The following is a 19,335-nucleotide window of genomic DNA, read 5'->3' on the forward strand; positions in this document are numbered from 1 at the left end:
AATTGAAAATTATACTACTTGGGTGAAAGTTAAACTACATTGGGAAATTTTTCTTTATTGAAGGCTTATGTCTGGTTGAAAATTAAAATTCTTTTAAAAGAAGATGGAACTTTTCAATTTTTTTTAAAGATTGATATTTTTTAGTTAAAAATTCGCGTTTTTTGTTGTTGTAGAAAATAATTTTTTTGTTTGAAAATTCCTCTTTTTTGCGTATAATGCATCAGTTTCGTGGAAAACTAATTTTTTGTTGAACAGTCATATTTTTCCCAGTGGGCACAAAATTTGGCGAAGTCTTTACGACATCGTTACGACAGATTTACGACATTTTTACGAAATCCTATGTCCGCGTCGTTTCGGTGTCTTTACGATATCGTAAAGACACCTTAACGACATGGACATCGGACATAGGTTTGATTGAAAATTGAATTTTTGTAAAGAAAATTTGTCTTTTCGTTTCAAGGTTCAATAATTTAGATAAACTTTTATTTATTTTTTTGAGTGAAAAATCTTTATTTGTTGTAAATTCGTATTTTGGTTTTAAAATTCTTTACTTTTGTTGTATAAATTTCATTCCTTTTTGATTAAAATATAAACTATGACACTTTTTTGTTGACAATTGGTCTTTTTAGAAAATTCCAGTATTTTTTTAAAGAGTTATCTTTTAAAGTAGAAAAAACTTTTTTTTTAATAAATTAATACATTTGAACATTTTAAAGTATATGCAACACTAATTTCTGAATATGTCTGAACTAGGAAATAATGTATGCTCAACCGTTGATATAACCTGAACAATAAAAATATTGTTAAAAATCATAAATTCTCTTAAATTCTTTTAAATTCTCATAAATTATTTCATATTCTCGGTTATATAACCTGAACCTAAATTCTCGGGAATTTAAAAACTCTAACTCTACCTAGACCAGAGGATCTCTACTTTGTCTATACCACTCTAGTGTACACTACCGCTACTTCTGGTAAAATAATGAACTAAAAGACCAATCTTCCGTTCGGTCGGTGAGAATGGTCACGACTTTATCATCCTGCATTCAAATTCAAGTTGCATCACACAATCTTCAAAGATCCTAATTTTCAAGAGTTTTGACTATAATACTAAAAAATTCCTGAAAATTCTGATATCTCAACAACAACAAAATTGTATGGGTCCCGAAAAATAAGGATTCTACGATTTGGACCGTCGAGGATGTTCCATGGCACAGACCCCAAGAACATCCGTCGATCGATGATGTTCCGGAACACAAAGTAGCTTTGCAGTCCTTCGGAGTCGGCGCGATAGAAATTCCCCTTCACGATGAAGCGCCCTCCGAGGGGTTTCTTGGACCCTATTCGGATCAGTTTGTTGCGGTTCAGATCTCGGATGGGCAACTAGCGTTCCCAGAGAACTAGTCGGTAATCCACCTCTTCATTAGGACATACCTTTAAGATCTATTTTTGAAAAACAACTTTTTCGCGCGTTATCCTTACCAGTTTCAAGTTCTTCTGAAGACTCAAGAAATTCAATAGTCCGGAATATTTATCAAGGTACTGTTCTGACATTTAGTTATTGATAAAAATTAAAAATAATACCTTCTCATTATGATGAGAATGTAATAAAATTTTTTGTTTTCCGAATCAATAAAAGATTATTACACAATTTGTCTCTAGTTAAGGTAGTTTAAAATCTTTTTTAAATTTGTGGCCTTTTTTGTCTTCTGATTTTAGTGGATAAAAATGTTCGTATTTGGATTTTAAAGAATGTTTGTTAAAAAGGTTTATCATTTGAACATTGAAAGAATTTTGGTTGTAATTTTCAGATCTTAATAATAACTGTATTCGAAACATTCTTTCATCAAGGAGTATAAAAAAAATAATAATAGATTAATAAATAAATTTTGTTATCAAATTTCAACGATTTGACACTTAAGTATAACAAATATGATTATTCCTCCTTTGTCTCTTTTAAATCCGAGAAACTGTCAAACTGACACTTCTACGGCGTCCACGACGTCACAAGGGATGCAGCTGGTCAGCAATATTTCCCAACACTCGACCAACTGCAATAGTAGCTTTTCGAATAGTAAAATTTAAAATAAATGTACCAAAATGAAAAATGAAAAATTTTTTCAATAAAGTCTTTGTTAACGTTTACCGTGTAGGTGTCATTATTTGGGCGAGGATCAATAAGACGACTCGCTATTGTTGTGTTAGGTCAGTGTATAAAAAATACTGAAATTGCGAGAAGGCAAGTTTCACAAGTGAAGTGAAATTTTTTTTTTATAATTTCGGTGTGAAAATGAAAAATTAGGGGTATTTCTGGCGTCGGGCAGATGTAAACAAATGTGGCGTCTAACGTTTGCGCTGTAGAAATTGCGTCTTGATGTTTGACGCTCTTTCCCTACTTTCTCTCAGAATAGATGGAAGAAGATGAAATGGGTGAAGGACGAAAGATGGGAGGATTTTTCCACCAGCTGGTGAAGCGCATTTTTGTCTATTGTCTTCTAAAAATTAAAAAAAAAAAAATCATAGGAACGATATTTTTTTTATTCAAATTATGATGTCTGGAAATTAGGGAATCTTATTGGTCAAGGAAAAGTCAGGGATTTTGAAAAAATATTATTTAAAAGTCAGAGAATTTCTGTAAGAGGCAATTGTAATAACTGTCGAGGATAATAAAATTGGAATTCATGATTTTAATTTGAAATTGTTTTCTGCTGTTTATAAAAGATTCTGTTTAAATTTTGCAGAGCAAAAATTACATGTTTGAGTGAAAAATTCAACTGTTTTAGTTGAAAATGTAACTGGTTTTGGGTGAAGTTTAATCCTTTTTATCCGAAAATTTGACCATTTCGTTGAAAATTTTGTTTTCTAGGTTGAGATCGAATTATTTTATTTAAAAATGATTTTCATTCAAAAATTCAAGTTTTATTGGGAATTCTTTTTTTCGGATTGAAAAATCATCATTTATTGTAGAGAAGTTTTTTGATTGAAATAAATAAATTTAAAATAAATAAATTTTTAAATTGTAATCTGAAATTATTTTACTTCGCTTATAAAAGATTTTACTTTAAAGATGTTACAAGAGAAAAATTAAGTTTTTGTGTAGAAATTTCAACAAAATTCTGAAAAATTTGTTTTTTGGGCTTGAAAATTCATCTGCTTGGTTGAAAATGAAGTTTCGCGGCCGACCGAACGTAATTAATATTCTTGCTAGTAATTTATTGTCTTTGTTTTTCTATTTCTATTTAATTCTTTGCAGTTGATTCCTTCTGACGATTATATTTTTAGTTTAACATTTTATTATTTTGTTCAAAAATTCAACAAATTTGTAAAAAAAAAAATATCTTTTTAGACTTCAAAATTTATTTTTCATTGTCAAAAACGCAACATTTTTGTTCAAAGTTCATCATTTTTAATTGAAAATTAATCAAAATTAATTAATCTTGTTGAGCTAAATTATTTTTACTATCTTCTTAAAAATCGATCTTTTTATGGAAAATTTATCAATGTTGTTAAAAATTCGTATTTTTGCACAGGAGATTCATCCTGTTTTATAAAAAATTAATATTTTCAGTCGGAAATTCACCTTTTTTGGTTGAAAATTTAAGAATTTGGTTAAAAATTCATCTTTTTTATTCGAAAATCCAACAGTTTTGTTGTCAAATATTCATCCTTTTGGATTCAAAATTAATATTTTTGGTTCAAATTACATCTTTTAGTTTAGAATTTAACAATTTGGTCGAAAATTCAATTTTTTTTTTAAATTCGTATTATTGCACAACAAAATTCCTTCTTTTTATCGAAAATTAATATTTTTATTTAAAAATTCATTTTTGTAGGTTGAAAACTTACAATTCAGCCAAAAATTCAACTGTTTCAGTGAAAATTATTCCTGTTCGGTGAAAATTCAAAAGTTTTGTTGAAAAACTTCCTTTTGGATTAAAAATTAATATTTTTGGTCAAAAAGTCATCTTTTTAGGTTGCAAATTTAACAATTTTGTTGAAAATTCATCTTTTTTAGTGAAAAAAATCAACTGTTTTGTTGTAAATTTGTCCTTTTGGATGTAAAATCAGTACGTTTGGTTCAAAATTCATCTTATAAAGTTTAAAATTTAACTATTTGGTTAAAAATGAAAGTAGTTTGTTGAAAATATAATAGTTTTGTTGAAAATATAATATTTTTGTTAAAAATTCGTATTTTTACCCTAAAAATTGTGCCTTCTGGATTAAAAATTAATATTTTTGGTTAAAAATTCAACTATAGTATCTAGAGAATTTTAAAGAAATGTTTTATATTCCATAGTAGTTTACAAAACATTAGGAAAGGTTTGAATCAATTTAAATGATTTATTTATTTCGAATTTTCAGAAGGTTCGGAAAAATTCAAAATTATTTTCTACATTTACGGAAATCCTTCCAAGTCTAGTAATCTTTGTTCATCTTTGTTGGTTGAAAACTTAACAATTTGTTTAAAAATTCAACTATTTTATTGAAAATTTAACTAAATATTTTCTTAAAACGTATTTTTTTTCTTCAAAAATGCAACAGCATTATTGAAAATTCACCCTTTTCGATTGTAAATTCATCATTCATTGTAGAAAATCTGTTTTGTTTTTTGGTTAAAATAAATTTGAAAAATTTTAATAATCTTTAGTCTGAAATTATTTTATTCCGTTTATAAAAGATTCCATGTTAAGAATGTTGCAAGGTAATTAAATTTTTGGGTTGTAAATTCAACTCAATTTAAAAATATTCGTGTTTTCGTTTTGTAAATTCAACAGTTTTGTTGGAAAACGTCCTTTTGGATTAAAAATAATATATTTGGTTAAAATTCATTTTTTAGGGTGAAAATTTAACAATTTGGTTAAAATTAATATTTCTTAGTCAAAAATTATATTATTTTGTTGTAAATTCTGCTTTTTGGATTAAAAATCGATATTTTTGGTTAAAAATTCATCTTTGTAGGTTGAAAATTGAACAATTTGGTTTAAAATTAATCTTTTTTTGAAAACTTAACAATTTGTTCAAAAATTCAATTATTTTATTAAAAATGTAACTAAATTTTTAGTTAAAAAATAATTTATTCCTCTAAAATGCAACAGCCTTATTGAAAATTCGCCCATTTGGATAGAAAATTCATCCTTCATTGTCGAAAAGCTTTTTTTGTTGAATTAAATAATTTTAAAAAATTAATGGTTAATCTGAAATTATTTTATGCCGTTTATAAAAGATTCTATGTTAAGAATGTTGCAAGATCAAAATGCTGTTCTTTGAATATTACTGATCAGGAAAACTAAAAAATTGCCAGGAAAAAATCAGGGAAATGAACAATTGTCAGACAAATGTCAGGGAATTAAAAAAAAATTAGGTTTTGCGGCCACGCTGACTGCATAAAATGGTAGTTTAGACAGAATTCTTAGGAGGAAACTAATAAAAAGCTCAACTTCCTCAGTTATGTCGATTGCCCGGATTGCCTCTTAGTCAACGAAACTTATTTGTCGCATGATGAACGTCTATTAAGGAATAATGCTTATGAAATGTTGCCTTGCATGCTTCAATTTCTTTCAATCGCAACTCATTTGTACTTTGTTATCCATGCTTAAAAAAATCTAACCTTCTGTTAAGAGATTTGACCTTTTAGTTAACTTGTCTCAGAAAAAATTGCACTTTGTAATTTTTTCCTCCCTAACCGGGAAGTATTTATCATTCCGAATCAATTAAAATAGAATAATCGATTTTTTGGTCCTTATGCTGGTTCCTTCGTTCCACTTCACATGCAGCAACGCTTCTGCTTCATGGCCGGAATGTTGGGTGTTCGATTCTTGCTGCCTGCACTTTTTTATCTATTATTTTTATTTGTTAAAATGTATATAAATATAATTTATTCCAATAGACTCCAAATAATCTACAAATCATAATTTTTAATGCCTTTTTTCGCGGAAAAACTGAATTCTTAACTTTATCGTCTTTTTCGGAAACAAATTTGTTTATTTATTTTTTTGACCCTATAGTAAGACCTAGGAACAAAATTCTAAAAATATAACAGTATACCAGAATACTATTGACACGTGTTTCTAAAATGAGCCGAAAAACTTTGATTATTGTTCATTTTTTCCAAAGTAATATAATTGTTTAAAGACACTTTACATTTTTTGCAATTTCTTTTTATGTAGAAATTAAGCTATTTTATCGTAAGCTCAAAAAATATGCGTGTAGATAATTTCCGCCGGTAGCGTTTTTTTTTTAATCAAAGGAAAAAAAGATTTAATTTTAAAATAAAAAAATTTTAAAAACTAATTATAATTTGGAACATGAATTTTCGAGAAAAATTATGATTTTTAGTTGGAAAAGTCAATTTTTCGAACCAATCTTTTTTAACATGAATTCAACTTTTTTTTTTGAATTAACAGTCTAAATTTTATTTCGTTGACATATAATCCTTTCTTTAAAATTCCAATGGGAACATTTTTTAGTGTTTATCCAAATTTGATCGTTATATTCTTGATTTTATTTTCAGGAATTCTTTACATCAACTTGATTATTAGACGTTAAAAAGAGATTTTAAGTTTGATTTTTATCTAATTTAAATATCCTAAATTTTGACTAGGAAATTAAAAAAAAAATAGAATTCGAATTTGGAAGAGGAAATTTTCGAGAAATATAACTCTGAATTGAAATAGTGAATTTTCAAAAAGCATACAATTTTAATTTTTAAAATTATAATGCAAAAAATTAGAATTGAAAATTCAACTATTTGAAAAAAAAAGTCTTTTTTTCTCGAAAAATCATATTTCTGAGTGGAAAATCCAATTGTTTTATGGATAATTCATATTTTTGGGTTCGAAATTTAACAATTTTGTAAAAAGTTGATGTATTTAAAAAAGATTCGTCTTTTGAGTTTAATTTTGAACTCTTTTTTGTTGAAAATTGAACTATTTGGTTTAACTATTTGGTTAAAAATTAAATCATTTAAATGAAAATTTGACAATTTTATAAAAAATTATCTTTTTTATTGAAACATTATATTTTCGGGTTAAAAATGCAACTGTTCTGTCGAAAATTTATCTTTTTTTTTTGAGAAGTAATTGTTTTTAGCTAAAAATATAACCATTCGGTGTTTTGTTGAAAATGAATATTTTTGTCTAATAATTGAGCTTTTCTAGTTGAAAATTCAAATATTTGGTTGAATTCAACTTTATTTATTTAAAACTAAATTTTGTTGTTGAAATCTTAGCTATTACGTTTTTGGTTGAAAATTAATATTTTCGGTACGAGAATTCGCCTTTTTGTATAAACTTTGTCTTTTTTGTTTGAAATTACAACAATTTGATAGAAAATTAATCTATTTGGCAAAAAATTAACGTTTTTAGTAAAAAATCATATTTTCGGGTATAAAATTCAACGGTTTTGTTAAAAATTTATTTTCTTCGCCAGAGCATTAATTTTCTTGATGAAGAATTTTTTTAGTTGGAAATATTGGTTGAAAATTTATATGTTTGTTTGGAAATTCATCTTAGTAGAATATTCATCTTTTATCGTAGACTTTTTCTGAAAATTCAGCTATTTTTCGTTAAAAATTCATCCTTTTTTATTAAGAGTTAATTGCTGAAATCTTTTTTTTTTTTTTTTGAAAATGAACTTTCTTAGTGAGGATTAATTTTGTTACCTTAAAATATAATTATTCCATTTTTGTATTGAAAATTAATGTTTGTTAATTAAAAATTAATATTTTCTATTGGAAAATTCAACTGTTATTTACTTAAAATTCACAATTTTTTTTATTGAAATATAAACTATTAAATATTAACTATTAACTATTAATAAAAACTATTATATATAAAGCTAAACTATTCAAAATACTAATTATTTTTTTGGTTGCAGGTACAGAATTTTATCTGAAAATTCAACTCTCTGGTTGAAAGTTTAACTATTTGGTTCAAAATTAAACTATTTTTATGAAAATTAAACAATTTGATAACAAGTTTTCTTTTTTTAATGGAAAATCATATTTTCGGGTTAAGAATTTCACGTTCTATTGAAAACTTATCTTTTTTATCTAAAAATATAACCATTCTGTGTTTTGTTGAACATTAATATTTTTTATTAAAAATGTATCTTTTCTATTTGAAAATTTAACTATTTAGTTAACGTTAACTCTTTAATGATTTAAAATTTAAAAAAGAATTTGGTCAAATCATTGCTATTACATGTTTGGTTGAAAATTTATATTTTCGCGATGAGAATTCCCCTTTTTGTCTCAAATTCATTTTTTTAAATGAAATTCAACAATTTGGTAAAATTAAATCTTTTTGGTTAAAAATTAAACTATTTTCATTAAAACTTTAAAGTGAAGATTCTTATTTTTTTTGAAAATTCATATTTTCAGGCCGAGAATTCACCCTTTTTTATATAATATTTGTCATTTTGGCTTATAGATCCAACACTTTAGTAGAAAATTAAACTATTCAGTAAAAAATTTTAGTTTTCGTTAAAAAATCATATTTTCAGTAAGAAAATTTAACGGTTTTGTTGAAAATTCGTTTTCTTTGATAGGACATTAATTTTTTGGGTGGAAAATCTCTTTTTTTTTGAAAATATATAATTATTTGATTATATATTCATATTTTTGGATGAAAATTTAACCTATTCGCTGAAAGTTGAAGTATTTTGTCCAGAATTAATTTTTTTTAAAGATTCACTCTTTTTTATGAAAAATTAAGTTCGAAATTAATATTTTCTGGTTAAAAGTTCAACTGTTTTGTTCAAAATAAGTTTTTTTATTAAGCATTAATTTCGTCAACTTAGTATATAAATAATTAAATTGTTTCTTGAAAATTAATATTGATAATTAAAAATTAATATTTTCTAGCAACAAATTCAACTATTTAGTTAAATTCAACTGTTATTTATTTCAAATTCAAAATTTTTTGATGGAAATATAAACTATTACATAATTTGTTGAGAGTTCATCTTTGTTGTTAAAAGTGAGTTTGAAAAAAAAAATTTTATTAAAATTTTTCTTACTTGGTTAAAAGTTAAACTATTCAAAATATTCATTATTGTTTTTTCTTTGCAGAATCATCATTTAATATGAAAACTCATCTCTTAGGTTGAAAATCAACTATTTGGTTGAATTAAATCTAGTTGGTTGAAAATTAAACTATTTTCAGAAAATTTTAAAGTGTAGATTCATAATTTTAGTTGAAAATTCATATTTTCAGGACAAGAGTTAACCTTTTTTGTAGAGAATTCATCTTGTTGACTTGCAGATCCAACAATTGGGTAGAAAATCAAACTATTTAGTAAAAAATGTACGTGCTTGTTAAAAAATCATATTTTCGGGTAGAAAATTCAACGGTTTTGGTAAAAATTCATTTTTATTGATAAACCATTAATTTTCTTGTTGGAAAATATTTGTTTTCAGTTGAAAATGTAACTATTTGCTAAAATATTCATTTTTTTTTGTTAAAATATAACCTCTTGGCTGAAAGTTAAATTACATTGTTAAGAATTAATTTTTTCTTAAAGATTCATCTTCTTGGTTGAAAATTGACCTAATTTCTTGAAAATTCTTTTTTTTATGAAAAATTAATTTTCTACCTGAATATTAAACTATTTCATTTCTGGTTGGAAATTTATTCTTTAAATGTTAAAAATTTAACTATTTGTTAGAAAATTCATCTTATTGTTTGGAAATTCATCTTGGTAAAATATTCATCTTTTATTGTAGAAAAGTCATTTTTCTTGCTTGAAAAATAACTATTCTTTTTTGAAAATTTGACTATTTTTCGCTAAAAATTTATCAATTTAGATTGACAGTTTATACTTTATTGTTGAAATCATCTTTTTTGGTTAAAAATGATACTTTATTAGTTGAAAACGAACTTTTTTTTAATTAAACCGCCTTCGAAAAAATGTAGCTATTTAGTTAAAAGTTCAACTTTTTTTAAATTCGTCTCTTTAGTTAAAAACTTTTTTTTTGGGTAAAAAATTTGTCTGTTAGGTTGAAAATTCATCCCTTTTGGAATTTAAATTGTTTCATATCAAATTCAATGTGGTATTTAGATTGATTTTATTTAAAATATTGTCGTTAAAGAAGTGCTGATAGAGGGGGGGGGGAGTGAGTAATTAATAGCCCAAAACGCTATAAATAGCAAATTGTAAGTTTAATTTAAAAAAGTTGACACAGAATTGCCATTAGTGATAATGACCCCTCATGGAAGAGAGAATTATTGATTAATTGTTATCCTTTTCAATTAATAAGTGACGTATTCAAAGACGATAAAGAAAAAGTATAACAGAGTCAATGTAATGACGTAAAAGAGACAAAAGGCGGACGTGCGAGTATGATTGCTGCAAATCGATAAATGGTCACACGCGTCTATATTTATCAGGCAGATAGAAAGAGAAAAAGAAATGAGACGATAATTCACTGATTTGAGAGTAGTTTTTTTTTTTATTACATTATTATTTACTAGCTTAAGTCCTGAAGAAGCGCGTGTCAGATAAAAAGGCATACGTATTCACACGATTTACCATTTTTTACACAATCCCTGAAAATGTTATCTCTTCAATTAAAAATGCCTCTGATTATGGGCTAATTTAGGAAAATGAATTACAAGGAATGATAAGAGACGAATTTATGATAATCTAAACAGTTAGGGCCGCCTCAACAGTTTTCAAATGAAATGCATAATCTTGCGCAATATAGTCGACTGAGTGCTCGCGCACTGCGGCCCTGAGAAATTGAGTGGGCCAGCAGTTCTAGGAATTATAAAACTAGACCGGCTTCTATAGGACCTGGAGTTAAATTTTAAAATAATTTTTTAAATAATGTAATGAATCAAATGAGGTATTTTAAGTTGTGACGTGACTTTGCAAGATGTCTGCAGGCTAGGGGGCAAGCAATAACACCAATTGCATTAGAAGGATCTTTATTTTTATAACAACTTGGAAAAAAATATTTTTCACAATAAGTATAGTTGGATACTATTGTTTGTTTTTTAAAAGTATTTAAATTAGATAATAAACCTGTCACAAAAAATTGCGATTTTATTATTTAATAAAGTAATTTTTTAAAAATAAACAATAATATCCAAATAAACTCGTGTTCAAAAATATTTCTTTTCTAATTTATTTAAAAATAAAGTTTAAGTAATATATTTTAAAATAATCATTCAGACGAAGGTGCCCAGCATTTTAATATAAACAATTTAGTCTGTAGATTTTTGAATATTTAAAAAAAATAAGCCTTTTAAGAATTTTAAATTGTTTAAAGAGAAGGAAAGAAATTTCTCATAATTCCTGGGAAATTTTAAACTGTTTATTTAATTATTTTTTAAGGTCAATTCTAAGGGAAAATTGGCAAACATTTCAAAACATTTTCAATTATTTCCTAAAAATTCAAAAAAGCATACGGACGATTTTAAAGCAGAAATTTTTAATCAGCAAAGTTACAAAGTTTTATGAAAAATTCGATCAACTTTGAGAGACATTTAAATTTTTAAATAGATTAAAGATTCATTTAAAAAACTTGACTTGTTTTTTCAAGTATGACGGAACGTACACTTTTGAATATTTAGAAAGAAACGTTTTAAAGCTTTTTAAAGATTTTGAAAGGTTTCACGATAATAAAAAAATTTCTTAAAATTCCTGGGATTATTTTACCTGATTTAAAACAAAAATTAATTTTCAGAGAATATTTAAAAAGACCTTAAAACACTTTCAAAGATTTTTCCAAATTTTACGAATAATTGGAGTCAGTTTAAAATTTTATTTATTTCCAAAACTTCTAAAAGTCCTGTATGTCTTTTAAGCTGACTCGAATTTTTCCTACAATTTTACAAAATTCTGTAAAATAAAAGATATACTTTTTCGGCATATCTGAAATTTTCAAAAATCTTTGTTAGTTTTCTTAAGAATCTTACAAAAATGATATTTCTATATCTTATAAAACAAAGGAAAAAATAAAACTAAACAAGAAATAATTATTCAAAAATTTTATTTTGTGATTCAAAACAATTTAATCTGTTTTGGTAGAGAATTCCACTATTTTGTTAAAAATTCGTCTTTTTCGGTTAAAAATACAATTAATTGAACGTTAATATTTTTTGGTTTAGAATTTAACAACTTTGTTAAAAATGCATTGTTTTTTTAGTAAAGCTTCATAATTTTAGTTGAAAATTCATCTCTTTGGTTGACAATGTCATTATTTTATTAACAATTCGTTTATTGGTACAAAACTCATTTTTTTGGTTAAAAATTCGTATTTTCGCGTATAACAATTGAGCTGTTTTGTAAAAAATGGTCTCTTTCTGTCAAATTTAAGTTTCTTTGGTTAAAAAAGCAACTTTTAAAAATTAGTTTTTATGTTTAAGTATTCAATTATTCTAATAAAAATTGGTATTTTTTGACATGAATTCAACTGTTTTTTTAATTAATAGTTTAAATTTTATTTGGTTGAAATATCATTTATATTATATAAATAATATTTTCATAATTTAATAATAATAATCAATGAAACAAAGTTCTTCAGCACTTTGAAATACAAAATTTGATTCCTTAAGAAATATGAAGGATCCCATTTTTAAGAATACTGATAAGTTTGTTAATGAGAAATTTAAGACTGATTTTTGAAATAAAATTTTAAATATTTATCTGCACTACTTGAATTTTCGAACAAAATTGTTAATTTTCTACAAAAGATACGATTTTTTAACAAAAAACATGTATTTTCGACGAAATGGGTGAATTTTTAATTAACAAAGACCAATTTTCATCCCATTAGTTGAATTTTGAATTTAAAAAGTTCAATTTTTGATACAAAATTGATTAGTTAAATTTTCAGATAAAAAAAATAATTTTTAACCCAATTGATAAATTTTCTACTAAAATTATAAATCCTCAACTGGATTAAATGAATTTTTACCAAAAATATTAATTTTTAACTAATTGATAAATCTTTAAGTGGAACAGTTGAATATGCAAGCAAAAAATGAATTCTTAACAAAATTTTTTTTCAACCAATTAATTAAATTTGTATAATAAAAAATATCAGTTTTCAACAAAAAATATAACACTTAAATTTTCAATTAAAACAATTAATTTCAATCAAAAGAAAATTGATTTTCAACAAATTATTTAACTACCGTAATACAAAAGCTACTTTTACAAATAAAGAATCATTTTTATTCAATTTAACATTGCGATTGTCAAAAAATTTTAATTCAAAATGATTTCGATTTTATTCTTGGTTTGATTATAAAACATTATTTTTTTAAATAATGTTTTTATTTCATGAAATTTATTTTAAGACTATATTACAAAGATAACAAGAATTCCAAAATATTTACAAAATTTTCAAAAAAGAATCAGGATGTTTTTCCGAATTTTTATTCTTTTATTTTGCAGTATTTTTTAATGTTTTAAAAAACATTTGAATGATTTGAAAATATATTTAAAAGTTTTAAAAAATTTTCAAAAATCATTTGAAACTTGAAATTGTTTGGAAAAAACTTTAAATAATATGTAGATTTTTGAAGATTTCGAAATACTCTTTTGAAGTTTTTTCAAGATTTTTACAAGTTTCGCGATAATAAAAAGATTTCCTAAGATTCCTGCGATACTTTAGAATAAATCTTCATTTAAAAAAGAAAATTAATTTTTTAAGAATATTTATAAAGATTTTACAATATTATGAAAGATTTTTCAAATGATCAAAATTGAATCCAAAATATTTAAAAATATTTAACTCAAATTTTTTATTATATTTGTCTTACTTGAAAAAAAAATAAATGAAGAAAATTACGAAATAAATACTTATTCCTAATGAATCTTTTTGATTGCAAATTCCACAATTTTTTTTAAAATTCGTCTTTTTGGTTTGAAAATTATTTTCTTTCGGTAGAGATTTTATCTTTTCGTATTAAAATTGCAAATGTTTGGTTTACAATTGAAAAATATTTTTCAGATTCATTATCAGCTATCATATTTTTCATGGACAATTCATATTTTTGTTTCAAAGCTAAACTTCTAGATTAAAAGTGAATCCAATTTGTTAAAAATTCACTTATTTGGTTGAAGATTCATAATTTTAGTTCAAAATTTATTTCTGGTTGAAAATGTAACTACTTTGTTAAAAATTCGTCTTTTCTAAAACAAAATTAATTTTATTGGTTGAAAATTCTTTTTTTTTGTTGAAAATTAAACTAGTGTTATGTATATTCGTTATTTCTTGTTGGATAAATTACTTTGTTTTTTATTTTCAAATAAAAACTGTTCTAGATTAAAATATCAACCATTATATTTTTCGTTGAGAATCGATCGTTCTTGGTAGAAAATTCTTCTTAACATAAAATTTATTTATTAAATAAAAAATGGAATTTTTAGTTTCAAAAGTTATATTTTCTATTACGATAATTAAACTCTGGTGTATAAAATTCGTCTTTCGGAACATATATTGTTTTTGGTTAAAAAAAAAATCTGGCTGAAAATTAATCTTTTTCGTTGGAAATTCAACTTTTTTTAAGGATTGATTTTTTTGTTGAAATTCGGATTTGACAAATATTAAATTTTCATATATCTTCTGGAATTTTCTCCAAATTCTTAGGAAAATGATGTAAATATCTTAAAACGAATAAAAAATTAAAAATCAATTAATCTATTAAATTAGAAATTTAATTGATCAGCGACAAATCATAAATTGTAATTAAATACGATTCAATATCAGCTGTGTGAATTTATCTAATCATTCCTATATTTCCTGGAAGCAGTTTTTATATACATAAAAATTTAGTTGCGATTTATAAAAATCTGTTATAATACGTAATTTTGTACTGTAAGAAGTCTATATAAAGCAACAAGAACCTTGTAACTTACATAAATAGTTAAGTTATATAAAATTTATATAACGAAAAATGGGATAAAAGTTTTAAAAATACATGAAAAAACGTATTTTATTCATATAAAATCTAAAAAGTAATGTAAACTAAAAATATTGTGTTCTTTACATAATACACGGCTTTTTTGGTAAAAAATAACCACTTTTAGTTATATATTAAACTGCATTTATTTTTTTTATTAGAAATTAATTAATTTTTTTTAAGTTTTCTGTAACTATTTGGCAGAAAATTCTTTTTTTTAATCTAGAATAAATTTTTTGTACTGCAAATGTAACTGTTCTATTTTTCTCTTCAAATTTTCGAGTTGAAAATTTAACTGGTTAGTAGAAAATTTGTCTTCTTGGTTTGAAGATTCAACAATATGATGAAAAATTCAAGGGTTTGGCTTAAAATTAACTTCTTGTGGAAAATTCAGTTCTTTTAAGAACTCTTATTTTTTTCCAGTTTTCAAGAAACTTGCCTGTTTTTCGCGTAAAAGCCAACTTAAAATGGCTTTTATGTCTAAAGTTGGCTTTAAAAAAAAGTCAACTAAAAAGGAAAGCCAACTAAAGTTGGCTTTTTTATAAACAATCCATTAAGAAAATCCAGATATTTTTGGCTAAAAAATTAAAATAGGTTGTTGAAAGTCGAACTACTTTGTTAAACTTTAATTTTGATTGAATATTCATCTTTTTAGTTGATAATTTATAATACATATTGCATTTTTAAAAAATTATTTTTATTTTTTTAAAAATGATCTTTTTTCTGAATTTGAAAAAAATATATATTTTTAAGATTTACCATTTTATTTGAAAACTCATCAGTTTGGTTGATAATTGAACTATTTTGGTACAATTTTTTTTTTTAATTTAACTGTTTCTTATTTTAAATTAAAACGTTTTTTGGTTGAAAATGTGAATATTTTAGCAGCACAGTCAACAATTGGCTTGTAAATTTAATTTTAAGTAAGAATTCATATTTTCAGGTCAACAATAATTTTGTAAAAAATTAACAGTTTAGTTAAAAATTATCTTTTTTTTAATTAAGTATTTTTAGTTTAAAATTTAACCATTTGGTAATCACTTCAACTATTTGTATAAAAATTCTACAATTTAGTAGAAAATGAACTTTTTTGCTTTAAAATCATATTTCCAGGTTGAAAATTCAACTTTTTTGTGGATAATTCGTCTTTTTGGCAGAAAAATTCAACAATTTTATTTTGAAAATGCATCTTTTTAGCCAAAAAATTTATCAGTTTGGTTGAAAATTGAAATAGTTGGTCAAAATATTATCTTTTTTGTTCAAAAATGAGTTTTTCTTGTTGTTAAAATTAATTTTTCTTTCATTTAATTGAACTGTTTTGAAGTTCGAAAATGAATAGAAAAGTCATAATTTTTTATTTGAAAATGAACTTTTTTGTAGAAGTGTCTTCTTTTTAGATTAAAAATTCAATAATTTCGTAGAAAAATTAAACTATTTGTAAATTGAACTGTTCATTTGAAAATTCGTATTTTAGGGTTTGAAAATGCAATTATTTTGAAAAAAATTAACCTTTTTGTTAAAAAATCATATTTTTGGGTTGAAAATTGGAATGTTTTTTACGTAGTTCGTCTTTTCGGTTTCAAAGTTCAACAATTTAAAAAAATGTATGTATTTTGTTGACTTTTTTGGTTGAAAATTAATCTTTTTGTTGGAGAATTTATCGTTTTGGTTGAAAATTGAAATAATTGGTTAAAAATGCATCTGTGTTCTTTGAAAGTTTAACTAAATTGTTAACCAATATTTTTTTTAAATATTCACCCTCTGGCAGAAAATCAAATTTTTATTGAAATTTCATTTTTTTTTTGTTTTGTTTATAAAAGATTAAGTTTGTTATCTGCAAATGCAACTTTTCCATTTTTATGATATTTTCATTTTTTTGGTTAAAAATTAGGTATTTGGTTTTTAATGCAACTATTTGGTTAAAAATTATTTTATTTTCTTGAAAATTTATCTCTATAGATATATCGAGAGCAGGTATTTTAAACACGTGATTCATGATTATGTGTGCTAATTCTTTATTTATTTATGATGACTCGTTTTTTATTTTATTAGTCATTGAAAAATATTCCTTAAGTGTAGAACTAAATCGTTTACATTTACAAAAGAAAATAGAAATATTCATTTTTTATTTAAAAAACACCAATTGTATTCTTCACTGAAAATTATTTGCAAAATAATGATAAGCTTTATGATTTATATCTTTATTGATTATCCATCTCCATATCAATGTCACTAATAACACACGTGATATCATATGTGATAATTGACAACAAAACACTCGGGTTTGGAAACTTCAAGATACTTTATGTTTATAAATTTTTAAAACAAATTTAACGATTGAAAATACTAGATTAAATAATTTTTTAATTTTTTAAAAAATTATTAATCAAACAATCATAGAATAATACCAAGCTAGCTCTTTTCTGCAATAATAGAATCAAAGAATTATTTTTAAATTAAAATTCTGTATTAAGTTCCTGCATATTAATTAATACTTGTTTCAATAAATTTTAAACAAAATTTTTTTTTTAAATTCAGTAATAATTTGAGTCGTCTTCAAAAATCTTTTTAAATTTCCTAAAGAATCCTACAAAAATGATATTTTTATAACCTTAAAAACAAATGAACAATTAAACCTACAAATAAACATTTAATTAAAAATTTTATTTTGTAGCCAAAATAATTTAATCGGATTTTGTTGAGAATTCCCCAATTTTCTTGAAAATTCGTCTTTTTGTTAAAAATGAAAGTTATTGAACACTAATCTTTGTTGCTCGAGGGTACAACTACTTTCTTAAAAATGAATTGTTTTTTTATTAAAGATTCATTATTTTACTTAAAAATTCATCTCTTTGGTTACCAATCTCACAATTTTTTTTAAACTCGGTTTTTTAAATACAACAGTCATCTATTTCGTTCAAAATTCATATTTTCGTGTTAATAAATTGAGCTGTTTTGTAAAAAATTTGTCTCTTTTTGAAAAATGTAATCTTCTTTGGTTAAAAATGCAACTTTTAAAAATTAATGTTTCTGATTGAGGATTCAGTTATTTTATTAAAAGTTTGTCTTTTTTAGCATGGATTCAACTTTTTTTTCAGTTTAAAGTTTAAAACTTTTTTGGTTGAAATAGTATTTATATTATCTAAATAATATATTTATAATTTAATAATAATAATTGAAACAAAGGTCTTCAGCACTTTAAAATTTAAAATTTGTTGTTTGTCGTTTAAGAGAATACCATATTTCTTAAAAGTTATAAAAGGTCCAATTTTTGAAAATGCTGATAAGTTTTTTTATAAAAAATATAAGACTGAATTTTCAAATAAATTGATAAATATTTGACTGGAATACTTGCATTTTCAAAAAAAAAGATTAATTTTCTACCAAAGATACACATTTTTAACAAAAATACAAGAATTTTCACGAAATGGTTACATTTTTAACTAAAAAATACCAATTTTCATCCTATTTGGAGAATTTAAAATGTAAAAAAATGCAATCTTTTATTGAAAATAGAATAGTTAAGTTTTCAGATAACAAAAATTAATTTTTAACCAAACTGATAAATTGCCAACTAAAATGATGAATTCTCAACTGAAATAGTGTAATTTTCTACCAAAAAGCTGAATTTTCGACTAATTCATAAATTTTTAAACGGAATATTTGAATTTTCAACCAAAAAGAATAATAAAATAAATTTTTAACAGACGTGCATTTTTGAAGAATTGTAATAAAAAACTTAGAAGCTTTTTAAGAATTTTTTAAAGTGTCAACCGAACACAACATTTTTTTAAAGATTGATGAACAAATTTTGAATAATTTTTTATTTTACAGAATTTAGTTTAAAATTGCCAAAAAAGAAATTTGATAATTTTCAGGAATTTTTTTTTATTTTGCAGAATGTTTTAAAAGCTTTAGGAGAAATTTAAATCATCTTAAAATATATTTAGAAGTTTTTAAACCAATTTTTTAATTATTTAAAATTAGAAAAGATTACAAAAAACTTAACATAAAATGTAGATTTTTGAAGATTTCGAAATACAATTTTGAAGTCTTTTCAAGATTTTGGAGATTTTCAAGATAATAAAAAAGAGTGCTTAAGACTCCTGGGTATATTAAAAATGATTCCTTACGTTGAAAAATTAATTTAAAAAGAATATAAAAAATTTTTTAAATCACCACAGATTTCCGAATTTTTTTTTAATACAAAAATAATGCAAGCTTTTAAATTATTTTTTAGTTTATAAAATTTATTTTAAGAATATATTACAAACATTTGAAAAAATTACAAAAGATTTCCGAAATTTTCATAAAAGAATCAGGATGTTTTTCTGAATGTTTTTTTTTTAATTTTGCAGAATTTTTTCAAAGTTTTAAGGAAAATCCAAGTGATTTAAAAATACATTTAGAAGTTACACTT

General features: G+C 23.7%; 1 protein-coding gene across 1 annotated transcript in view; it reads left to right on the top strand.

Moving 5' to 3' along the window:
* The first annotated feature begins 1,379 nt into the window (after positions 1-1,379).
* Positions 1,380-19,335, top strand: part of LOC117174074 (quinone oxidoreductase) — a 59,571-nt gene continuing 41,615 nt past the window's right edge. The window contains exon 1 of the mRNA XM_033362741.1: positions 1,380-1,539. The gene's annotated coding sequence lies outside the window, so the exon portion shown is untranslated. The remainder of the gene's footprint in view (positions 1,540-19,335) is intronic.

The sequence above is a fragment of the Belonocnema kinseyi genome, chromosome 6 (assembly GCF_010883055.1).
Source record: "Belonocnema kinseyi isolate 2016_QV_RU_SX_M_011 chromosome 6, B_treatae_v1, whole genome shotgun sequence".
Taxonomy (NCBI): domain Eukaryota; kingdom Metazoa; phylum Arthropoda; class Insecta; order Hymenoptera; family Cynipidae; genus Belonocnema; species Belonocnema kinseyi.